Source organism: Petaurus breviceps, unplaced genomic scaffold (assembly GCF_028583685.1).
Source record: "Petaurus breviceps papuanus isolate PSGF00001 unplaced genomic scaffold, PetGlider_PUasm1.0 188, whole genome shotgun sequence".
Taxonomy (NCBI): Eukaryota; Metazoa; Chordata; class Mammalia; order Diprotodontia; family Petauridae; genus Petaurus; species Petaurus breviceps.
Window position 1 is genome coordinate 16,832,425 of NW_027185804.1, and position 16,550 is coordinate 16,848,974.

A 16,550-nucleotide genomic window follows, 5' to 3' on the forward strand; every position below is an offset into this window, starting at 1 on the left:
CTTACTTAGGGTCGCACCAGCTAGTAAATGTCTGAGGCCAGATCTGAACTCAGGTTTTCCTGACTCCAGGTCGAGAGCTTGTCCACTGAGACACCTACTGTAGCCTCGAAGCAACCTTTTTTTGTTTTTGTTTTGTTTTTTCTGGTCTTGTGTTCATCCATCTAACAAATTATCTGTGATGAAGCCCTGACCACTACTCTGCCTGGAACCCCTTGTATTTTTGCCCTAACCCTCCTCTGGAACCCCCATATCTGACTCTTCTATTCCTGGGAACTCTAGGTTAAAAAAAAACCTCTCCATTTCCTAGTTCAGAGATGGGAAAGTGAGAGTAGGAGGCCAGCCCTCAAATATCTGAGCTGCTCTAAGCTTTACATGGAGTGAAATGGACTTAAAGCTCCAAAAAAGAGCTTGGTTTAATGACCTGTCAAGTCCTGGGAGAAGCCACTTGAGAGACAACTGCAGATTCCCTCCTCCTTCCATGACTTAAAGATTATGCCAAGGTTGCCTGGCAACCTTCCTCTGTCTAGCCTTGCTCTGGAGGTGTCAGTCATGACCTAGGGTGGGGGCCGACCAGTCGCCCCATTCTGGAGGTAGAAGACCCAGGGCCTCTGGGATGCTTTAGTCCTTTTCTTGCTACTCCCTTCTCTCTAAGCTTCCTCTAGTTCAGTCTTCCATTAGGATAGAGACTATCTGATTTCATTGATGTAAAAAAAAAACCCTCCAAGTAAGAAAACTCCTTCCAACAATGCAGGTTGGCGTCTTCTCTGAAACTCGGTCTTTGAGAAATGCTAGAGCAATGAGATGTTAAGTGGCCAGACTGGAACCCAAGTCTCCCTGGCTTCAGGGCCAATTCTCATTATATAAGTCTTCTACTAAAAACACAAAATAAAAAGATATATTGCCTTCAATATTGATAGACTCATCAAATTCTTCTGTAAAGATCCTTTGAAGAAGTCCCACCAGCCAACCCCAGCATTCTCTTTCCAAACTTTGTTTTGGACAAACCAGACTACTTGAACTCAGTATCCCACTCTCTGACTTCAGAGCTCTCACAGGTAACAGTGCCATTCCTGGAAGGCTTACCCACTTTACCCTTATCTCTTAGAATCCTTAGCCTCAATCAAAGTTCAACTCATGTTCCTCTCAGGGAAAGTCTTCCTGATACCCCTAGTTATTAGTACTCTGTTCTTTAAGAGAATAAGTAAAATGTCTTAAATTTACTTAAACTTTTACCTTAATAAATAATTTTTATTCATTCATTAATTCATCCTTGCCCATACTCCCTCATCTCCGGTAGAATGTAAACTCCCTTAAAAAGGGAGAATTTTTTTAATTGCCAGAAAGTAACCCAGTGCCTTATGTATTGTCAGTGCTTAAGAAATTTCTTGAATTAGATTAGACTAGAATGAATTGGATAGAAATGGAACAGATTAGATTGTGGTTGGGTTGTTGGACCGAACTGGAGTGGGGTGGAGTCAACTAGACTGAATTCAGTTGGGTTGAGTTGACTTGAGCTGGGTTGGATTGAAGATCTGGGCCACCATTTGTTCCTCTGTAGGCCTTTCATCGTCTGAAATTACCTCCTTTTCCAACTTCCATTCTTCAGCAACACATCCATTGGGTTTTATTGGTAGCATAATACAATGTGGGCAGCTAGATGGCACAGTGGATAGAATGTCAGGCCTCAAGTCAAGAAGACCTAACTTAAAATATGTCCTCAGACACTTCCTGGGCAAGTCACTTAACCCAGTTTGCCTCAGTTTCCTCAACTGTAAAATGAGCTGGAAAAGGAAATGGCAAACCCCTCTAGCACCTTTGCCAAGAAAACCCTAAATGAGGTCACGTCTGAAAAAACTGAACAATAACACGGCACAGTGGTAGACCAAATGGACTGGAAAGCAGAAATCTAAGTTCTTCCAGCCCCACAGCTAAAATGCTCTATCATTGCCCCTCTCTCAACCCTTATAAAATGAAAAAGTTGGATGAGATGATCTCTAAAGATATTTCCATTTCTGAAATTCTAGGATTCTGTGATGTTGATGGAGCAGCCTGTAAACTCTCTCTCAGTAGGTTAAGCTGTAGACATAGTTCCCTTAGTGACAGCTTTTCCGAATGCATTTGTGTATGGGGAAGAAGCATGGTACAAAGAGAGGTGAATTCAGCATCAGAAGATGCAGGTTCTAGTCCTGGCTCTTCTACTGACCGACTGTGAAGTCACAATCATTGTGTTTAACTTTCCTGCAAGGTCAGGATAACAACAAATGATCTATCAGCCCCACAGGGTTGTCTAGACTCAAATGAGCACTATATTGAAAGCACATGTAAATGTGAGCTATTATCATTTCAACAGCTGAGAAAAGATACCTATGGTTGATCTCAGCGGTGAAGCAAAAATCATGACCCAGGATCAAAAGAAATAATAGACATAATTTTTCTGTTGTTGTCCTTCATTTTTAAAGAGGACAATGCCATCACAAGGTGATGTCTTGACTTGTATGTGAATTGGATTTAAATGAGGCAGCGTTTCACAACGTCATCAGCCTCGCTCTGTCTTCCAGAATCATCAAAGTCCAGTGGCAGGACAAATTCAAGACAATTGGCAATAGCCCAGGATGCAGCAGATGTCCTTCATATCTTCAATGTGTGACCAAGCTCTAAGTGCTCTACAATACCTGCTTCGGCTACCTTTATGGCTATTAGAACAAATGGTTCTTATCTGCTCCTTCCACCAGGGAACATCTTCACGTGCTCAGGAATAGACATCTCCCTAACTCAACAACAGGTATTACGCCTGTTGGTTACTCTCTTATTAATAGACATAATGAAAAATTGGGTGAGAACTCAAAATGTGTAAGTTTGGAGAAGAGACTTCTGGGAGGGTGGGAGGAGGTGATTGCTGTCTTTGAGTATTTGAAGGTCATTCTCATGGAAGAGGGATTAGTTGTGCTCTACTTAGAAGCCATGGATTGGAGTGGCAAAGAGGCAAATTTAGGTTTGGAGTTAGGAAAATCTTCCCAGCACTTAGAGGTCTCCAAAAGCAAAGGGTCTGCCTCTGGCAAGGGTAAGCTCTCCCTTACCTGGGTTCTTCCAGCAAAAAGCTAGACCACTTGTTAAGAATGTTATAGAAAAAATAGCTATGTGACCTTGGGCAAGTCACTTAACCCCAACTGCCCTCCAAAAAGAAAAAAAAAGTTAGAGAAAGGATTTTTACTCAGGAATGGATTGGACTAGATGGTTTCTGAGGAGCTGAAATCCCGTGATTCCTAATATTAACATTCAACCAATTTATTCAACAACATCTCAGTGGTATGTCAGACACCAGTAATGGGATTCCTGGGTACACAGAATAAAAATTCACCAGATAGAATTTGCTTCATATTAACATTACCATGAAAAGACCACAAGCTATTGAGTTCATGAAAAATGAAAGCCTTTGTTCCCAAGAAAGAGATTCCTATTTTTAAAATGATTTCTAAGTTCACTCGAGAATGAAGTAAGGGTTAGTTTTCCCAGAGTTTCCCAGAGTGCATTTGTCTGTCCCCTTCTTAGTTCTGTTGTGTGATGAATGATACCCAGAGGGCTAAAGCTGATTTTCTTTTTATTTTGGAAGAATATCACAAAATCACAGAATCTAGCTTACCAATGTCTCTCCTATAATATTTGTTTCCAAATTAATACAAGGGTTCAGATATGATCTGATAAGGGTAAAGTACAATGTGGCTGTCACCTCTCTAGGCCTGGACACCATACCACTCTCAATTAGTCTAAGATAATAAACTTAGTTTTCTTAACTGCCATTATCACACTGCTGACTCCTAACAAACTTGCAGTGCACTAAAATCATCTGATCTTTTTCAGATGAATTCTTCTCTTGCTGTCATTGCCCCCTGTACTTTTGAAGATGATTTTTTTATCCCAAATATAAGACTTTACATTTATACCTTTTAACTTTTATCATATTAAGTAAAATGTATTATTATCATACTTGTTATTATGCATTATTATTATGCTTCAAGACTTCCAAATATTTGTGATTGCACCAATACAATTACACCTTCCAATCATGCAGGCAGATAATAATGGCACAGTAGAAAGAGCACTGCATCTGGAGTTACAGTACATGAGTTCAAGTCCCACCTGTGAAGCTGTTGCCTACGTGACCTTGGGCAGGTCACTTAATCTCTTTGGCCTCAGTTTCCTCATCTGTAAAATGGGAGGGTTAAACTAGATGGCCTGTGAGGTTCCTTTCCACTATAGATCTGGGATCTTATGATCTAACCCCTCTATACTTTAGTAGGTGGTCTTCATGAGATGGAGTGTCCAGGGAAAACTTACATCTGGTACCCTACCTTCTAGAGCTAAACTGCTCTAAATTTATCTAGGTTGATTCCAGTGAGTCCTTCCATTTTGGCAAGTCTTGTCAGAGCTTGCACTCCACAGGTATTACCTTTAAAGGAGGGACATCATTCTAGATGTCACTGGACACAGAGCCATAACGAGCCCTGAATCAATTGGGCTTTATGAAAGGCATTTTTAATAGGCATCAACATCTACCCAAGGAGGGTGGGCTTCCTTCCCAGAGTAGCCACTGTCCCCATTTCTCATCTCTCTTAACCTGAACCTCAAAATAGCACAACCAACTCTAGGTCAATCAACTCCAAGTCACCTATGGGAATGTAGTTCAAAATGTCTAATAGGCAGTCAGCAACGTGGGACTGGAACTCAGGAGAGAAACTAAGCCTGGATATACAGATCTAAACAGTTAACCCATGGGAGTTAACCAAGTCCCTAGTGAGGGAATAGAGAGAGAAGGAAGAGAGCCCAGGAGAGAACCTCAGGCTACACCCACAGCTTGTTCTGTGTGTTTAGACCTAGAAGGGACCTCAGAGGTTACCTAGTCCTGCCCCAAGAAAGTAAGGTTCAGAGAAGAGACTTGTCCAAGGTCACACAGGTCATAAGTGGTGAATCCAGGACCCAAATCCAGCATTCTTTTCACTGCACCATACACTATCTTTAGGTTTACAAAGCAGTTTTGCACACAACAACCCTGTGAGGTAGGGAGGGCCAACATGATGACTGCCATTTTATAGATAAGAGGCTAATGCTTAGACAGAGGTCACAGGATGGTTCCCCCTCTAGTGTTCCCTTCACTACAAGCTACCTCCTAAGGTCAACTAAACCCGACCCAGAAGGTTTCCGTGTCTCTAGCTGTGTGATCTTTCCAACAAATTGCTGTCTAATTGCATATGTGATCACAAGAAGTACTTTGGCACAATGGAAATAATACTGGGTTTGAGGCCTGGCACTGATAGTTACTAGCCATGTAACCTTGGTCAAGTCACTTAACTTTGCAAACCTCAGTTTCCTCAGATGTAAAATGAAGATACTCTACCATACTTCCTCCCACTCTTACTCTTCTTCATTCATGATTGTTGTGAGGACCAAATAAGATAGTGGAAATAAAACGTTGTAAGCATAATGTGCTATACAATGGTTGTGGTGGGGGAGGCATTTTGGTGTTAGAAATCAGAGCTGTTCTAAATAATGTCTTCACTCCAGTTGTTCTGAATGTTCCATGTGATGTTATGCACACGTACTTTTCCCCCTCATTGCCAACAGCATGAGGACCAGATGCTGTTCCCTTAGTGGGTGGCCACTCTTGGTGAAGGATGTAGATTCTTGTAAATGGCTGAACTTAACCTCCAGAGAAACTTCTCATAGTTCTTTATTTTGTTTGTTTCATTTGGGGATGAGGTTTTCCTGCAAGAATTATCAGTGATGGAGGTTTGAGGTCTGAATGTCACTGTCCTACCTGCCTGGGGTTGACACCAGATAAGAATCCTTCAGGAATCAATAAGGTAGCTCCCTCACAAGGAAATAGCATCAAGGGCCCCTTGTTGCCAGACTCCCATTAAATGCTGTCATGCTCTGCTCTGAAATTTTATGTGTGTGTGTGTGAGAGAGAGAGACAGAGACAGAGACAGAGAGAGAGAGACAGAGAAGCAGAGAGGGAAGGAAGGAAGGAAGGAAGGAAGGAAGGAAGGAAGGAAGGAAGGAAGGAAGGAAGGAAGGAAGGAAGGAAGGAAGGAAGGAAGGAAGGGAGGAAGGGAGGGAGGGAGGAAGGAAGGGAGGAAGGAAGGAAGGGAGGGAGGAAGAAAGGGAGGGAGGAAGAAAGGGAGGAAGGAAGGAAGGAAGGAAGGAAGGAAGGAAGGAAGGAAGGAAGGGAGGAAGGAAGGGAGGAAGGAAGGGAGGAAAAGAAAGAAAAGCATAGCACATATAGATAGATACATCTTCCAGAAATATGACTCATTTTCATTGGACCCAGATGGGATTTATTACCCCTCCTTCCACTCCATAATAATTCCTTACAATTAAATGATAAATATTTGTTATTCTGGTGTATGTAGAAGCAAGAAGAGATTTTTCTTAGCATGTGGTGGATTAGAGACATAGGGAGGGGGTAGGGAGTTCCAAAGGAATGAACCAGAAACAAACTCTTGAGGCTGTGGAAGGTTTTTTGCTTTGCTTTTTTGTTTGTTTGTTATTTTATTTGGGGGTTTTTTGTTTTTGTTTTTTTCGGTTTGTATGAAACAGGAATTATACACTTGGGGTGACAAAAATCTAGGTCATAAATACTCCATTAATTCAATTGAACAAACATTTAAGTCTTTACCCAGGTTGCTCTTCAATTTCAGATTTCCTCATTTTTGTGTGTTGCCCCATGCTGACAAACATCGTGATCCACTCTGCTACCCCTACCTCCCCCACACCTCCCTCCACTGCACTCTGAGGAATACTCATTCTTAATCCTTTGGTGACTTCAGTGAGGTCTACAACATCCCTAGTAGAATGCTAAGTCTTACAAATTAAAAGATTTTATCAGAGAAATGTATGATTGAAAAAGGTGAGCTTTTTATAGAGTCAGAAATGCCCCATAGAGAAAGTGAGGAAAGCGCCAGAATATTGGGAGGACCACATGCCATAGCAAATTTTGAGGAGGGGCATGGACAATATAGTAGCACAGGAGGCCAGGGTGGAAGGCTTCTGATCTGCATGTTGATGAGATCAAAGATCTAGTTGAGTACTTTATACACACTATAGAGGACTATGCTCAGGGTTGTGAGAAATACAAGGATAAAAGTCACAGTCCTTGCTCTCCTGGAGTTTACCAGGTAAGTAGGAGGGATAAGACACCCATCCAAACAACAGAACAAAAATTGCAGGCAGGAGATAAAGCCACTGCTATTTGTAGTCTAAGGATGGAATGGTCACAAATGGTGATCCAATGCTTGCTCAAAGACCTCTGTGTGGTTATTATTTGTACCCCTGGGAGGCCACAAAAATGCACATTTAGCAAAGTATTTTCTTCACAGGACACTGTGAGGTATGGAGTCTAAGTAGTATCGTTTCTACTTTATGGACAATGAAAGTGCATCTCAGAGAGGGTATGACCCGTCCATGACCACACAGTTAGTAAATATCAGAACCAGGACTCAAATATAGGATTCTTGATTTCAGGTCCAGTGTTCTTACCATTATAGCATACTGCAAAATTTGTTTTCTTAAAGGAACAGTATTTTTTTATTTTAAAATACATCTTATTCCTGTGCACTATAATAACAGAGCAGTATAAATGAAAAAGTAGTTTGAAAGAGAAAAAAAGCTATATGTATAATGTACAGCTAAAGTCATACAAACTGATTGGAGGTAAATTGCTGGATAGAGTCTGGACCAATAGGACATGTAGGTAGGACCAATAGATGGCATAATTTCTAGTAAATAACATGCTGTTTTTGTCATCACAGCAGAAAATCCATGTGATCTACCTCTCTGTCTCCTTTTGTTCTTTGTTCACCTTTTGTGATGCCACATATCCCCTCAATAAATATATTTGTAACAGTATAGAATTGGGAGGCAGAGCTGAATGAAATGATCATGAAATGTGAAGAGGGCAAAGAGAAAAGGCCAATGACCCTCCAAAGGCTTTAAAATTATGAGGGACTCATTCTGTCTATTCCACAGAATCACAGTCCCCATTGGAAGAGACCTCCGTGATCATCTTAGCCAAATATGAATCCTCTCTAAAGGATACCACAACAAGAAATCATCCAGCTGTTGCTTGGAAACCTCCAATCAGGGGGAACCTATTACCTCCCAAGGCAATCAATTCTACTTTTGGACAGTTCCAATTGTGTTTTTTGTTGTTGTTGTGGTGGTGGTGGTGGTGGTTGTTCATCAGGTCACAGTCCTAAAAGATTTTGACAGGTTTGAATATTGGGCCAAGTTGAATAAGGTTAAAATTTAATTAGAGATAGAATTCAAACTCTTATACTTGGGTTCAAAAACTCAATTTCATTCCTACAAGATAGAGGGATGGTTGGGAAGCAGTTTGTCAAGAAATTAAAAAAAAAAAAGATTCAGTGGTTTTAATGAATTGCCACTTCCCTGAAAGTCATGGCAATCAAAAAACAAAAAACAATACTGAAGGGGCCGCGGGCTTCATCAAGAGGTAGATCTTCCAGGAATAAGGAAGTAAGAGTCATACAATACTTCCTCTTGGGTCAGTCATTAATGGAGCATCATGTTAACTTCTGATCACTACAGGTTAGTGATTATTTTGTAAGGGTTAGGTTAAAATGGATAGAGCTCTAGGCTTGGGGTCAGAAAGACCTGAGTTCAAATCCAGTCTCATACACTTATCAGCTATGTGACCCTGCGCAGGTCATTTACTCTCTGGCTGCCTCAGTTTCCTTATCTGTAAAATGGGTATAATTCTCAGGGTTGTTATGAGAATGTAATGAAATAGTATATATAAAGCTCTTGGTACATGGGGAGTACTATATAAATGCTAATTATTGTTATTCTGTTTAGCAGTCAAGTAGTGAGGTGAGATTGGAGTTTAGGGGAGAAAGTAGGGCTGGATTTGGCAATCATTTTCATAGAGGTAAAAGTTGATCCCATGGGAGAAGATGAGAGAGCACAGAGAATTAAAACGACCTAAAACAGTCTTAGGAACATCCCCACTCAGGGACAGGAGATGGATGATGATCCAGCAAAGAAAAATGAGAAGGAATGGTCAGTTGGGGAGAACACTGAAGGACAGCAATGTCACAAAAGTCAAGGGAGAACAAAATTGGGGAGGTGTGTGTGAAGAGAGTTAAGAGCACCAGAAAGGCCAGGGAGGACTGAGGAAAGGCCACTATACCTAGCAGTTAAGAAGACATTGGCATCCCTCAAATGATCAGAGGGTGGGGTCCAAATGAAGGGATCAGATAGTAAGTCCAAATTATTCCTTCTAACAGTTTGGAAGTGAAAAGGTGGAAAGAAAAACGGTGATCACTTTAGAGGATGGCAGGATCAAGAAAAGATTTTTCTAAGGAAATTGGAGACCTGACAATGTAAAACCTGGGATGGGTGAATTCATTCCTCTCCAGGGTCTTCTCCCGACTCTCCAGACGGTCTACTATGAGACAGCAGTCCCCTCTCACCCTGGAAGTTCACTCTGCCCTTGGCCTTCTCACACTAGAAGTATATTTGTCATATGGCCCCTTTCTCTAATTGGCTGGCTCCTTCCTGAACTTTCTTTTTAAGTAAAGAGCCCAGGCCATGGGCATAATCTATCTTTTATGTGTTGTCTGTCCTCCACTAAAACATAAACTCTTTGAAGACAGGGACCGTCTTTCCTTCTGCTTGTATTTGTGCTGAAGAAATGCTAAATGTTGCTTTGACTTGTTGACTTTGGCCCCATTATTGGAGATCGGAGGCTAGCTGACCATTTGTCAGATGTGTTATTAAAGATTCCTTTGGGGTATAGTTTGGACTAGGAGGCCACTAAGGTTCCTTCTAATTATAAAATTCTGTGATTCTACTTCAGATTGCTTCCCTAGACTTCATTTTTCCCATCTGTCAAATGATGGGCTTGGACTAGGTGATTTCTCAGTTCTCTCATCTCTTAAATCATATGATTTTTTCATCATTAACGTATGTTACTTTTCAAAGATTACCAAAGGCATGCCTTATTCTGTTAACATCAAGCATCTGTTGTAAGAAAGGAATGGAAATCAGATTTAGACCAGGGTCGACATTTTTATTGCCCTCCCCTTCCCCTGTTCCTGAAGGTGCTGGGTCCCTTGGAAAGCAAAGGAGTGGGGGCGGGGAAAGGTCAGCCTGGCTTGTAACCATTAATGAACACTTTGATGGAGCTGTTAAGACATTTTTCAGAAAAATGCTCCCTTTTAAAGGCTTGGGGCATGCAAGCTTGATGTGGGTTGGCTGATCCTGCACTTTATTCTGACCGAAATCAGCTGATTTATCCTGGTTTGTTATTAAACTTCTCAAGAAAGGAACTCAGAGGGGAACCCTGAGAGCCCTCCTTCCACAAGGGGAGGCTTCTGCTAGACATCTGTTTCTCATAAACTGCAGCCAAGGAGCATAACAGGCCATCAGCCTCTCATACCTGAGCATGGAGGTTTTTTAAAGTCCTTTTTGTTTCTGGCGTCTCTGGTTCTGTCTCCCACACTAAGGCTAAATGGGAGAAACTGATGTCACTTCAATGAGCAGTCATACACACAGGTCTAGCTGAGGATTTTTTTTTTTACCATTCATTTAATAGTCACTTCCAACAAGGTAAGCCAACAAACATTTATAAACCACCTACTTTGTGCCCAGAACTACACTAAATACAGGAGGTACAGGCAATAGAGAGACAGTCTCTGATCCCAAGTAGTTCACAGTCTAATGTGGGAGTCAACATGGAAACAGCTATGTATGAATAAGCTATATACAGGATAAACTGGGGATCATCTCAGAGGGAAGGCACCAAGATTGGTATGAACGTTAGAGAGGTAGGGGGGTATACTGGGACTTGGAGCTAGGATGGCCCCACTTAAAATCTATCCTGCCATAGCACTTACTGTGTGATCACAGGTAAATTACTTAGCCTCTCTGAACCTCAGTCCACACTAAGAAAGACTTATAGATGGATTTCAATCTGTTCCCGCACTTCTGAAATCATGAGGCATCAATGGTGTACTTGGGAGATTACAAAGCACTTTTATGTATTCTTTTTACTCAAACCTTCCTGTAAGATAGGTAGGTAATGCATATTAGCACACCCATCTTATGAAGGAGGAAACTGAGTCTCAAGAAGGTCAAAAGGAACTTTCCCAAGGTCACACAGTTATAAACAGCAGATCTGAGTGCAGTCAACATGGACTTTCTTCTTTTCAGTCCAATCCCCTTTTGACCACCCCAGGCTAGATAATAAACAAAATTAGATAAATAATTTCATTAGCTTGTTTTTACCACTGGAAATGAGCAACTTAACATCTTTTTCCCCTCCAGGGACCTATTTCCTGGAGAATTCCAGACCCTAGAGAAGGATACTCAGAATTTAGACTACCATTATTTCCTAAAGTAGATAGACTTTGTTCTAGTGCCTATACTAATCAGGAAGATCAAGTATTTTACACACACACACACACACACACACACACACACCTCTTTAGTTATCACCAACAGCAGACACCAAAAATCCTTGGAGACTGGTCCAACCAAGACACCAATTTAACCAGGATAGTTTGGGTTTATAAAAATGCACCCTTCAGCATTTCTGTTTGGGAAAGCTCATTAGTCTGCAAGTCTGGTATTTGCGAATGCCTCCCAAAGCTCTGTGTAGTGTGATTTGGGGGTCTGGAATTAGTTATCTGTAATCTAGTTATACACACTTCATAAAGAGGTACCATGTGTATTGATGTGGTCGACTCTCTGGGCATCTGAGAGCTTCTCCACACAGCACAGCCTGTTGCTATGAGTGTTCTGGGAGCAGACAGCTTCGAGTCATGGTAGCATCAACCAGCGCTTGTATTGCAGGAGAAATTTTCCAGAACAGAAGGGACTCTGATGGCCTCTAAGGTTTTCAAAGGAGATCAGTTTCTATACTACAATATAGGACCAATTTATTAAGGGCCTACTATGTTCTAGGCACTGTGCTAAGTCTGAGAAGGCAAATAAGAAAAAAAGGCAGACCGTCCTCAAGCAGCTTACGACCTACTGAAGGAAGACGATGCTGGTGACCAGGACTATGAGGAGCCCAGCTCCCAGGAAATGAAGCCTTGGCTGGGTTTCTGAGGTCGACCTACAGGGAGGCTTTCAGAGGAGTTGCTCAGCACTCCTCCACTCTCTAATCAGAAGGGCAGAGGTTACTGAAGGCTCTGATGAGGTCTGAGCTCCAAAGCTGAAGCAATTTCTAGGATGATGGTTTTCCTGCTAATGAACTTTTCCTGAGAGGATGGGGGAAGGAGGATGGTGATGGGAGAGTAGAATCCATGACGTACAGCTGATGGGAAATGAATAAATGTAGGAAACAAGTAATGGATAAAGAATTTCTTTTAACCAGACTATGAAATGCAGTTAAATGGGCAGCTTATTGAATTAGAATAGCATTCATTCATTCATTTCATCAACGTGCATTTATTAAGTGCCTACTATGTGGTAGGCACTGGTCAAAGAAAAAGATACTGCAAGTAGTCAGAGTGAAAGGACTTGAACACCAAAGTGCCACAGTCAGGTTCACATAAGACTTGGCAGCAACTACCACAAAGGACAGAAAATCTTAAAATATGATATTCCAAAAGACTTTCAACCAATAATACCTTGTTCTACATAACTGAGTTCTGCAATTTTATGGGGGAGGTGGAGATAGATTTTTAATAGAATAGAGAACATTCAAGCATTCCTAAGGAGAAGACCAGAGCCAAATAGAAATTGATATGCAAACACAAAAGGAGAGAGATTTTTAAAAATGAGTTATTGGAAAAGGATAAATGATGATTAAGAGTTTTTATTCCAAGAAGGAGAGTCAAATGACTCTTCAGAATCCTAATGTCTTTAAAATGAACAGAGAGGAGTAAATCAGACAAACACAGCACCTGAGAATGTTGGTACTGAAAGAAGAAAGGAAGGGGGAAAGACCTAAATTAGGGAATAAATGGATAAAGAGGAAAAGGAACTTACTATTTCCATCAATGGGGCAGTAAGATATTATACAAAGATAAAAAAAGAAGTTGGGGCAGCAAGCATCTCAAGACCTCATTCTGAACTACATAGAGGAGAATTGAACAGAGAGAGACAGAGAGACAGAAGGAGAGGGAGAGAAAAAGAGAGAGAGAGACGGAGAGAGAGTGAGAGGGAGAGAGACAGAGAGCGATAGAGACAGAGACAGAGAGAGAGAGTTAGTTTAGTATAGAAATACATTAAACTCAACAAGTAAATTGGCATGGTTAAATGACCTGCCCAGGGAGAAAGAGAGAACAGTCAAGAGTATAGTCAGGGAGGAAATAGTCACAAGCAAAATAAACGTCAGCTTTAGAAGAATGATTACAAAGTGGGAAAGACAGTATAAGAGAGAGAGATTGGAGCCTGAGCTTGGTGAAGAGAGATGGGGCAAAGGAGTAGGAATGGACTATTTCAATAAGACAGGGTCTCCCAAAGCTTAAAACTGCACTAAGGACACTGGGAACACCCTGTAGATATTACTAGTTAAATATGATGTATCTCTGATATTTAAAGGAAACTAGAGAGGTCAGTAGTGGGAGCAGAGATGGAGAGCATTCGCAAGCATGGGGGACAGTCAGTGAAAATGCTCAGAGCCAAGAGATGGAGTATCTAAAAATAGAAAAAAGGATTATACATAATTCTCAATTAATCATGACAACTTTACAAAAATTCACTATATATTTAGAGAAAAACATAAGTATTTAAAAGCAGAAATATTAAAATATCCTTCTTCTGACTAGAATGTGATGAATTCATAATCAATAAAAAACATTTGGAGAAATTATTCAAACTTAAATGGAGATAAAATGATGAATTCAAGAACTGATGCAAAGAACAAATCATGAAAACAATAGCTAATTCCATCTTGTCGAAAATGACAAGAATCATACAACATATCAAAATTTTTGGGATATAGCCAAAGCAGTCCTTAGGGGACATTTATATCTCTAAACTTCTATCAACAAAAAAAGACAAATTCATAAAAATAAATAAATACTTCTTCCGTAAGAGCAAGTGATCAAGAATCTCAAGGGAAATAGTGAAAAAATTACCCTACAAAGCAATAATCAGAATAACAATTTGGCACTGGTTAAAAAGTTGATCAATGGACTAAATTGGGTATATAAGAATATAATAAACATAGTAGTATGATAAATCCAAGTACAGGAAACTTCATGAAAACTGCAGGAAAAATTGGAAAAATAGTCTGGGAGAATTTAGACTTAGATCAACATTTCACACCACATACCACAACTCCAAAATAATAAATACCATACCATAAATAAATTAGAGAAGAATAGAAGGAAATACCTCATTCACAACTATGGTCAAGGACAGAATTCTTGACCACATGAGGGGTAAGCTGATCTTAGGAGATAAAATATTGTCTATATAACATTGCAAAGTTTTTGAATAAACAAAAGCAATGCAGTTAGAATTAGGAAAGATACCATTAACTAGGAAAAATCTTTGCTCCATAATTCTCTGAAAAAGGTCTAATATCCAAATTACATAGGGAACTGAGGCAAATAAGTAAGAACAAGAGTTATTCATCAAAAGATAAAACCATGGATATGAATGGGCAGTTCTCATGGGAAAAAATCCAAGTTATAAACAGCCAAACTTATGAAAAACAAGTGAAATGCAAATTAAAATAACTCTAGGATTGCATCTCCCAACCATTAGATTGGCAAAGATTATAAAAAAATGACAATGTCAATTGTTTCAGTAATTTATGAGAGGGCAGGCAAAAAATAGACTGCTGGTGGAGCTGTGGATTGGTTTAACCATTCTGGAGGTGATTTGGAACTATACCCCAAAAGTCACTAAGCTCTGCACAACTGGTAATATCACTACTGGGTACATACTACCTCCCTCACTCACCTGTTAGAAAAAAAAGAAAAGAAATCAAAGACAGAGGGAAAAGACACATATTGCAAAAATATTTATAAAAGCACATTTGGTCATAGCAAAGAACTAGAACAGTGGGTATCCAACAGTTAAGAAAGAGCTGAAAGATTTATAGCATATTAATATAATAGAATATTATTACTGTCCCATAAGAGATGATGAAAAGGACAGACTCAGAGACAACTAAAAGATTTGTATGAACTGATTCAGAGTGAAGCAAACAGATCCTAGAAAACTATTTATACAATGATCACAACATGGTAATTGAAAACAATTTTGAAAAACCTAAGATCAATGCAATGACCAGTCATAACTCCAGAAGACTAATGATGAAAAATGTCTCCCTCCTTTTAAGGAGAGGTAATGGGACTGTAGGTGCAGAATGAATGAGACATACATTTTCAGACATGAGCAATAAACCACCTGTTTTGTTTGACTCTGATTTTTTTGTTACCAATCTGTACTACTGAATGGAGTACCTCCCCACCATTGATGAGATCACAGATTTATTAAGATATTGAAGAAACAGGGAAATTGTGGCAAGACTCTGAATAATAATATCAGTTCCGGTATCTTATGTTGCTTTACAATTAGAAGGTGATTGATCAAATTATTTCATCTGATCTAAATGCTTGCTGAATTGATCTTATTTTTACCACAACTCTTTGAGGGTAGGTAATGTAGGCATTCCCATGTTATAAATGAAAATGGCCCATGGATGGCAGGGCAGATATTTGAACACTGGTCTCCTGACTCTAAGTTCAACAGTCTTGCTAATGTATCTTTCTTCCTTACTTTTTTTATTGGTGGCGGGAAGAGGGAGAGGGAGGGGGAGGATTATGATTTCATCTACCAATAAAGATTAGATTGTGAGCTCTCTGAGAGCAGGGTCTGTCTTTTGACTTTCTTTGTATACCCAACTCTTAGCACTGTGTAGTAGGTGTTTAATAAATACTTACCGAATAACTGACTGATATTAAGACCTGCTCTGCAATTTAAAGTCTTAAGAGAGTTACCTGGGACATTAAGTAGTTAAGTGCCTTGTCCAGGGTCTTGCAATCAGTACATGTCAGAGAAAGTACTTGAATCCAGTTCCTTCCTGCCTCTGAGAACAGCTTTCTACCCACCAGGGAACCCCCCTCTTGCATCTTCTTCTGTGACATGAAAACAATGCTCAGTTAAGCTAGCAGGACTCCCCATAGTGGCTGGTGAAATACCCTCAGCAAAAGTGCATATCGAAGCAAAACAAGCCTACAACATCTTGCCACAAACCCCCAAACAATCTCTAAATGCAGACCGTGCGTGACAGATTTCATAATCAATTGAAATGTTCCTGCAAATGGAAAAATAAAATCTCTTTTGGCCTCCTAGAAAGGCAGTTGCGTTTTCTGAATTGTTTCTGCCTTCAAATCAACTAAACATCAGTACTCAGATTGTCACAAATTATAACAAAGAAGAAAGAATTCTTAAACCTAAGGAATGGAAAAAAAAAAAGTATGTCCTTGGCACTAATGGGCATGTTCAATCTCTCTCTCTCTCTCTCTCTCTCTCTCTCTCTCTCTCTCTCTCTCTCTCTCCTTTTC